Source organism: Lepus europaeus, chromosome 11 (assembly GCF_033115175.1).
Source record: "Lepus europaeus isolate LE1 chromosome 11, mLepTim1.pri, whole genome shotgun sequence".
Lineage (NCBI taxonomy): Eukaryota > Metazoa > Chordata > Mammalia > Lagomorpha > Leporidae > Lepus > Lepus europaeus.
In genome coordinates, this window is record NC_084837.1 from 116,692,312 (window position 1) to 116,700,543 (window position 8,232).

The window sequence follows — 8,232 nt, forward strand, 5'->3', positions numbered from 1 at the left end:
AATACTTGGTATCAGCATACTTTATAAGTACTGCTAAGTCTTAAATCACTTTTGAGATCTTTGTCCTAGTGATTACAAGAGGGTGAAAAAAGGTAGAATACTGGTGTTCTAGTGCATATGTGTTGAGTTTTTGTACTATGTCAAGAAGGGAGGTCTCATGAATTTGAGTGTGTTCACGTATTCTACCAGCTCTAATTTTGCATTTATACATAGGCTTACGTCGCTTCCAGTGCTGCATTTCCGAGTGTTCCACATCTTTCAGGAGGTAATCTTGATTTTCCCATTTTATTTTACATAAGCAGGATTGCTTCATGGTGGAGAGGGAAGATTTGAGGCATGACTTTGAATGCTTATAGCTGGCCATGGAAATGGTAGGATTTCTTCCCAGAACGTGAAGACAGTGAGTTTGTTTATTTTATTCCTTAAAATTTTACTTATTTTCATTTTATTTAAAAGATAGGAAGAGGAAGCAAGAGGGAGAGACAGAGTGAAAGAGCTCTCTTCTGTTCACTGCTTCATTGCCCACATTCCTGCAACAGCCAGGGCTGGCCTCGGTCAGCACCAGGAGCCTAGAACTCTGGCTGGATCTTTCACTGCTAGGGTGCACATTAGCAGGAAGCTAGAACTGGGAGTGGAGCCAGCACTTGAACCCAGGCACTTTAGTATGGGGTATGAATGTTCCAAGAGGTGTCTTTTTTTTTAAGATTTTAAAAATTTATTTGAAAGAGTTACAGAGAGCGGTAGAGCCAGAGAGAGATAGAGGTCTTCCATCCAATGGTTCACTCCCCAAATGGCCACAATGGCCATAGCTGAGCTGATCCAAAGCCAGGAGCCAGGAGCTTCTTGCAGGTCTCCTACATGGGTGGCAGAGTCCCAGCACTTGGGCTGTCCTCTGTTGCTTTCCCAGGCTCATTGAATGCAGAGCTGGATTGGAAGTAGAGCAGCTGGGGCTTCAACTGACAGGCATATTGGATGCCAGCACTTCAGGTGCAGGCGTAATCTGCTGTGCCACATAAACTGGCCCTGACATAGTTTTAATATTTTTGAAAGAGAGCATGTTGTGGGTATTGCTCTCCCCACCTCCACATGACCACAATAAACTCTGTTAATGAATCACAGCATTTGTCTACTGAAGTTAGACCTGCGCAGGATTAGTCTTTTTTTTAAAACTTTTATTTAATGAGTATAAATTTCCAATGTACAGCTTATGGATTACAATGGCTTCCCCCTCCCATAACTTCCCTCCCACCCGCATCCCTCCCCTCTCCCACTCCCTCTCGCCTTCCATTCACATCAAGATTCATTTTCAATTCTCTTTATATACAGAAGATCAATTTAGTATAAAGATTTCAACAGTTTGCACCCACACAAAGTGAAACATACTGTTTGAGTACTAGTTATAGCATTAAATCAAAATGGACAGCACATTAAGGACAGAGATCCCACATGAGGAGCAAGTGCACAGTGACTCCTGTTGTTGACCCAACAAATTGACACTCTAGTTTATGGCTCCAGTAACCACCCTAGGCTGTCGTCATGAGTTGCCAAGGCTATGAAAGCTTTCCAAGTTTGCCGACTCTGATCATATTTAGACAAGGTCATAAAAGACAGGGTGAGGATAGTAACCAATGATCCTAAGAGTGGCATTTACCAGGTTTGAACAATTATACAGCATTAAGTGGGGAAGAGGAACATCAGTACACACAGGTTGGGAGTAGAGCCATTGGTGGTAGAGTAGAGGTTATGATTACGAAGGAATGAGGCCCAAGTGCGCTAGACAGGGTCTAGAACAAAAGACAGAGTCATTATTAGAGGAGCTAAGAAAGGTGCTGTCTAAGCTACAATTAAGTTTTCTGATTGAGAGGCAAATAGAACCTGACAGAAGGGTCTTTTTTTTTAATTTTATTTTTTATTTTTTTTGACAGGCAGAGTGGACAAGAGAGAGAGAGAGACAGAGAGAAAGGTCTTCCTTTTTGCCGTTGGTTTACCCTCCAATGGCCGACGCGGTAGGCGCGCTGCGGCCGGCGCACCGTGCCGATCCGATGGCAGGAGCCAGGTGCTTTTCCTGGTCTCCCATGGGGTGCAGTGCCCAAGCACTTGAGCCATCCTCCACTGCACTCCCTGGCCACAGCAGAGAGCTGGCCTGGAAGAGGGGCAACCGGGACAGGATCGGTGCCCTGACCGGGACTAGAACCCAGTGTGCCGGTGCCGCAAGGTGGAGGATTAGCCTAGTGAGCCGCTGCGCCGGCCGACAGAAGGGTCTTGATAATAATCTGGTGGGCTTTAGGCCTTGTAAGTTAAGAGGCCCAGACCTATCTATCTCTTCACATGGGGTATATTCTAAGGCAGGTGTGAACCTCCTAGGGGAAGGCACTCTGTTGACTTTCATTACTTGGCTGGCCTGGGAGGAGAGCTGGCCAGGTAAAGGCAGGTGGCATCTCTAACAAGAAATTTACAGTTCTGCCTGCAATGTTGCTGACCCTGCTTGGCCGTCCCCTCAGCTGCAGTGGTCACTTTGGAAGTTGGGCTGAGTGAAGGGCTTTTCATCTTAGAGCCAATAAGATCTGTGGCTCTGACCTGGGCATCCTTCGAGTCCAGGGCAGGTCCATTTCCAGTGATCCAACTCTTGGCAGAGCTGCCAGGGCTCTTCACAAGCTGACTTCTGCTGAAGCCCAGGCTTACCACATTGAAAGCCACTGCAGTGGACTGGCCTGTTGGGTCTGCTTGAGGGCAGATCACTGTACAGATCAGCCATTAATAGGCCTGCCACCCATTGCTTCTGATGCCTAGCTTTCTTTTCCTCCTGGTTTGTGTTAAAGCAGACCAGAGGATGCAAGTCAAGGGAGTGCCCAAGTCCCATCTCTAATCTTCAGTGGCCTGAACTACAAGTCTATAGTCACAGGCATGTTCTGTAGTAGTTTTTCTAAGGAAGACAATGCCCATGAGGAAAATTATATTCTCACTTTAAAACTTTCCCTTTGGTCTGAAAGGGAGGTTTTTTTCTACTTACTGTTTACTTCGCTGATGGCGAAGTAAATCTAGCTATGAGATTATTATTTAAGCTCTTATTTTGGCTATGCTATTACAGAAAAATGTTAGCCATCTCCTTTATAAGGTCTAAAGATTAAATTGTGCGTCCTACAGATTCCTTTATAATAGAATTAGTTTCCTACCTTGAGGAGAATAGAGAAATGAAAGAACAAGTTGGGCTTAGAATAGAGAAATGAGGGAGCAAGTCCTAGATCGCTTGCTGACAATAGCAATATTACATGAACACTTAGCAAATAGTTTCAACCATTAGATAACAACTTAAGAAAACATTTACCATCAACAGTAGACTGGATAAAGAAATTATGGGACATGTACTCCATAGAATACTATACAGCAGTAAGGAACAATGAAACCCAGTCATTTGCAACAAGATAGAGGAATCTGGAAAACATCATGCTGAGTGAATTAAGCCAGTCCCAAAGAGACAAATATCATTTGTTTTCCCTGATCGGTGACAACTGAGCACCAAAGGGGAAACCTGTTGAAGTGAAATGGACACTATAAGAAACAGTGACCTGATCAGCTCTTGTCCTGACTCTAGATGTAGAATGTAATACTTTATCCTTTTTAGTATTTGTTGTTGTTGTTGTTGTTCTAGTACTAGCAGTTGAACTCTGTAATTAACACACAATTATTCTTAGGTGTTTAAATTTTAACTGAAAGTTGATCCCTGTTAAACTCATGACTAGAGCCTAGGGAGATTACTGACGCCATGAACAGGAGTGTCAAATTGTTAAATCAGCAACAGGAGTCACTATGTACTTACACCCCATGTGGGATCTGTCCCTAATGTGTCGTCTAAAGCCAAGTGATGCTATAACTAGTACTGAAACAGTATTTTTATACTTTGCGTTTCTGTGTGGGCACAAACTGATGAGGTCTTTACTAATTATATACTGAAATGATCTTTTGTATATAAAGAGAATTGGAAATGAAAAAAAAAAAACAACAACCTGGTGTTAAAATGGAAATGGCATAGAAAATTAATTAATTTAAAAAAATTATGTAGGATCTCTGTCTTTAATGTGCTGTACATTGCTATTTAATGCTATAATTAGTAATCCAATGGTAGTTTTTTCACTTTATGTTGCTATATGGGCAAAATGTTGAAATCTTTACCTAATATATACTAAACTGATCTTCTGTATACAAAGAGAATTGAAAATGAATCTTTACATGAATGGAAGGGGAAAGGGAGCGGGAAAGGGGAGGGTTGCGGGCGGGAGGGAAGTTATGGGAGGGGGGAAGCCATTGTAACCCATAAGCTATACTTTGGAAATTTATATTCATTAAATAAAAGTTTAATAAAAAAGTTCAGAGTGGAAAAAGAGAGGGAGGAGATGTACAATTTGGGACATGCTCAATCAGACTTGCCCCAAATGATGGAGTTAGAAATGTGCCAGGGGATTCCAATACAATCCCATCAAGGTGGCATGTACCAATGCCATCTCACTAGTCCAAGTGATCAATTTCAGTTCACATTCGATGGCTCTGATAGGTCTAAGAATCAAAGGGATCACACAAACAAGACAAGTGTCTGCTAATACTAACTGCTAGAATCAAAAAGGGAGAGAAAGATCCAACATGGGAAGTGGGATACACAGCAGACTCATAGAATGGCAGACATCCTAAACAGCACTCTGGCCTCAGAGTCAGCCCTTAAGGCATTCGGATCTGGCTGAAGAGCCCATGAGAGTATTGTGGGCATGGAAAGCCAAGATACCATGGAAAAGAAAAAAAAAAGAAGACCTAAATGAAAGATCTCTGTGAGTGAGATCCCAGTGGAAAGAACGGGGCCATCAAAGAAGGAGGTACCTTTCTCTGAAGGGAGGAGAGAACTTCCACTTTGACTATGACCCTATCAGAATAAGATCAAAGTCAGCGAACTCTAAAGGCTTCCATAGCCCTGGCAACTCATGACTAGAGCCTAGGGAGATTACTGACACCATAAACAAGAGTGTCAAATTGTTAAGTCAGCAACAGGAGTCACTGTGTACTTACACCCCATGTGGGATCTGTCCTTAATGTGTTGTCTAATGTGCAATGATGCTATAACTAGTACTGAAACAGTATTTTTACACTTTGTGTTTCTGCGTGGGTACAAACTGATGAGATCTTTACTAATTATATACTGAATCGATCTTCTGTATATAAAGATAATTGGAAATGAAAAAAAACCCTGGTGTTAAATTGGAAATGGCATAGAAAATTAATTAATTTTTAAAAAAAAATATTATGTAGGATCTCTGTCTTTAATTTGCTGTATACTCTTATTTAATGCTATAACTAGTACTCCAACAGTATTTTTTTTTTCGCTTTGTGTTACTATATGGGAACAAACTGGTGAAATCTTTACCTAATATATACTAAACTGATCTTCTGTAATAAAGAGAATTGAAAATGAATCATGATGCGAATGGAAGGGGAGAGGGAGTGGGAAAGGGGAGGGATGTGAGTGGGAGGGAAGTTTTTGGAGGGGGAAGCCATTGTAACCCATAAGCTGTACTTTGGAAATTTATATTCATTAAATAAAAGTTTAATAAAAAAAGGAAAACATTTACCAGTAGGTCCAATGCCTTCTAGAAATTTTAGGAATCATGTATTTGGAAATACCTCTTAAATATCTAACATGGTGTAGTTTGTTTAACCAGTAAACTTAAGCACAAACATATAATATGTTTTTAGTTTCTTTCTACCAAGAAGTATAAAACATATGATGCAGAGATTCAGGTCACATGAATTAAAATGTATCTTTGATTAATTTTAGCAGCTTAAATTTATGGACAATCTTATCTATAAGCCCATTAAAATAAAACTCTTAATAAAATTTCCCCATGTGGACATACAATATGTACACACATATAAGATAACATAATAGACCAATATAGCAATTTTAATAATAGCTTTTAAAATCTTTAACTCTTTTTGTCGATTGCCAATTGATTTGAATTGCTTTTTGTTTTTAGTAACCTCAGTTAACCATACTTTCTCTCAGTTGGTACTGTTAATACATTATTGGCTTCATCTGTTTACAGAGCCATCCCAAAGTACTGAATACAATAGAAGTGGCTGGAAAAAGTCCATAGGAACCTATAGGAGGACAGCTAAACCCAGAACCAACAACACTTTAGTTTTATGAGCCACAAATCATATATAACTGTGGATGACAAAAGAAGGATTAGTCTTTTTTTTAAGATTTATTTATTTATTTGAAACACACACACACACACATATACGGAGAGAGAGAGAGAATCTTTCTTTTGCTAGTTGACTCCCCAGATTGCTACAACAGCGAGGACTGGACCAAGCTAAAGCCAGGAGCTAGGTGCTTCTTCTGGGTCTGCCACATGGGCACAGGGGACCAAGTACCTGGGCCATCTTGTGCTGCTTTCCCAGGCCATTAGCAGGGAGTTGGAGCAGCCAGGACTTGAACTGGTGCCCATATGGGATGCCAGTGCTGCAGGCCATGGCTTTAACCCACTGAGCCACAACACCAGCTCCCCAAAGTCGGTCTTAATGTAACCTTGTAAGCAGCTTAAAGTTTGGGATGTGCGTTGAAGCCAGTTTTCTTTAAAGCTCTATGGTTCATGTTCTGCCTTTATATTTCCTTTGAAAAATTTGTTTGAGAAGAAGCATTACTGAGAGAGGGAGGGACAGCGACAGAGACAGAGAAATCTTTCATCTGCTGGTTCACTTCTCAGGGCTGGCCTAGGCCAAACCAGGATTTTAATATAGGTCTCCTGCTTTTGAATGCAGGGGTGCAAACACTTGTGCTATATTCTGCTGCTTTTCCCAGGGTGCTGGAATCAGAAGTAGAGCAGTCAGGACACAAACCAGAATCTATATTTGATCCTGGCTTACAGGATGTGGCTTCAACTGTCACATCACAATGCTGGACCCATGTTCTACCTTTTTAATGAATTTTTTCTTAGTTTTGCTTTTTTTTGCCTTCTGTATGATATTTAACATACAGAATATAATACTAAATATCCTTTTAGTATAGTCGCTTATTATTATCTCCTAATGGAAGATTGTATACTTTTTGAGAATTATGATTCTTATTCCTATCTTAATCTTTCATTAATGTGATTTATAGTACATTAATTGTTTTTCTGACATTTGTTCTTGCCAGAGCCCTTGTGTCATCTGTTTATAATGTGCTGATTATTGAACACATTATTATTGAAATAGTGTGTCTAGCAACCTCATAAATGACTACTTAGAATGGTTTGGATTTAACTTAAAAATTTTTTAAAGATTTATTTATGTATTTGAATGTCAGAGTTAGAGAGAGAAAGAGAGTAAGAGACAGCGTCAGAGATCTTTCATCTGCTGGTTCATTCCCCACAAGGCCTCCATGGCCAGTTGGAAGCCAGGAGCTTCATCTGGGTCTCAAATACCGCTGCTTTTTCCAGGCCATTAACAGGGAGCTGGATGAAGTGGAACAGCCAGGACATGAACCAGCGCCCATATGGGATACCATTGTCGCAGGTGATGGCTTTGTCTGCTATTCTGCATCACCGGTCCCTGTGTGTGGACTTTCTAGAAGTACAGCAAATTCAAATAGTAGCAATCCAGTGCCCTGGACAGCTCTACAGCAAATGATACAATACTGGAAGTCAGCTGTTGTAAAGCACTCTGTGTGGTACCTGATGTGAAGTAAGTACCTAGTAAATTCTAGTTATAATTAGCATTCCCATAGTTTTGTTTTTCTGAAATTTATGATCTGCATGCTTAATTTGATTACCTAAGATTTTGGGGTGAAATAAACTGAGAATGCAAATGGGCAAGCTGTAATTTGTTGCCTCATTTTCACAGGATCGTCTCTCTTTTCTTGGCAATACTGATTTGGGTAGTATCTGTTACAAGAAGGCATACCGGGACGACTCCCTTGATATCTGTAATCCTGAAGTTCTGCCTGTTGTCTCAGAATTATTAGAAGTGAGTGACATGTTCAGTTGTCATCTCAACTGCTGGGTAATGCCTCTTTTTTTATATTGCTTACCTACTTTATAGGTATAAAAGGGTTATTACCTTTAAACATATCCTGATTTTATTAGGCACTATTTTCCCATAGTGTTTGCCAAAGGCCAGCTGTGTTCTGATAACTGCCCCCTCTGGTGTGAGTGTGCTGGCACTTTAAACACCCGGGCTCCCCTCTCTGCCCTCCATATGCCCCAG

General features: G+C 40.7%; 1 long non-coding RNA gene across 1 annotated transcript; it reads left to right on the forward strand.

Annotated features, from left to right (window-relative positions):
* Positions 1 to 314: 314 nt before the first annotated feature.
* On the forward strand, positions 315 to 8,005 carry LOC133769694 (uncharacterized). The gene is made up of 3 exons (XR_009867225.1): positions 315 to 400; positions 7,467 to 7,710; positions 7,870 to 8,005. It is a non-coding gene; the product is annotated as an uncharacterized LOC133769694 (long non-coding RNA).
* Positions 8,006 to 8,232: the final 227 nt, after the last annotated feature.